Below are 466 nucleotides of genomic sequence, written 5' to 3' on the forward strand. Positions count from 1 at the left end.
CTCCCCACCCCCCCCCCAAAAAAAAAAAAAAAAGATTGTGACAAGACAAGACTAGATCTGGTCCTTGTCCCTTGATTGCAGTCCCGGGTATCCAGGTATTGACAATTACCCTGGCAAATAGGCACCAGAAACAGTCTAAATATTTCACACTCTACAAGTCACAGACACAGCCCTTCAGAGCTAACACTAGCTGTAAATGGTCTTCCAAGGTAGTGATCAAATATAGAAGGCTTGGAGGTAAAGGGCCTCATTTCACATTCTCCATGTCTCTCAATGCATGATTGGGAAGGAATATATGAATGAATGAATGAGGATGCAAAGTGGTTTTAAAGAGCAAAAGAAACTTCTTTAAATAGAAGTACAATATTATTAATTGTAGCATAATCCGTCTATATACTTTAAAAATCAGGACCCCATGTAAAGGGAAGAGGCAATGATAGTGAAGGAAAAAAGTAGGAAGAGGGAA

This window comes from Tupaia chinensis, unplaced genomic scaffold (genome assembly GCF_000334495.1).
Source record: "Tupaia chinensis unplaced genomic scaffold, TupChi_1.0 Scaffold000709_2, whole genome shotgun sequence".
NCBI classification, from domain to species: Eukaryota; Metazoa; Chordata; class Mammalia; order Scandentia; family Tupaiidae; genus Tupaia; species Tupaia belangeri.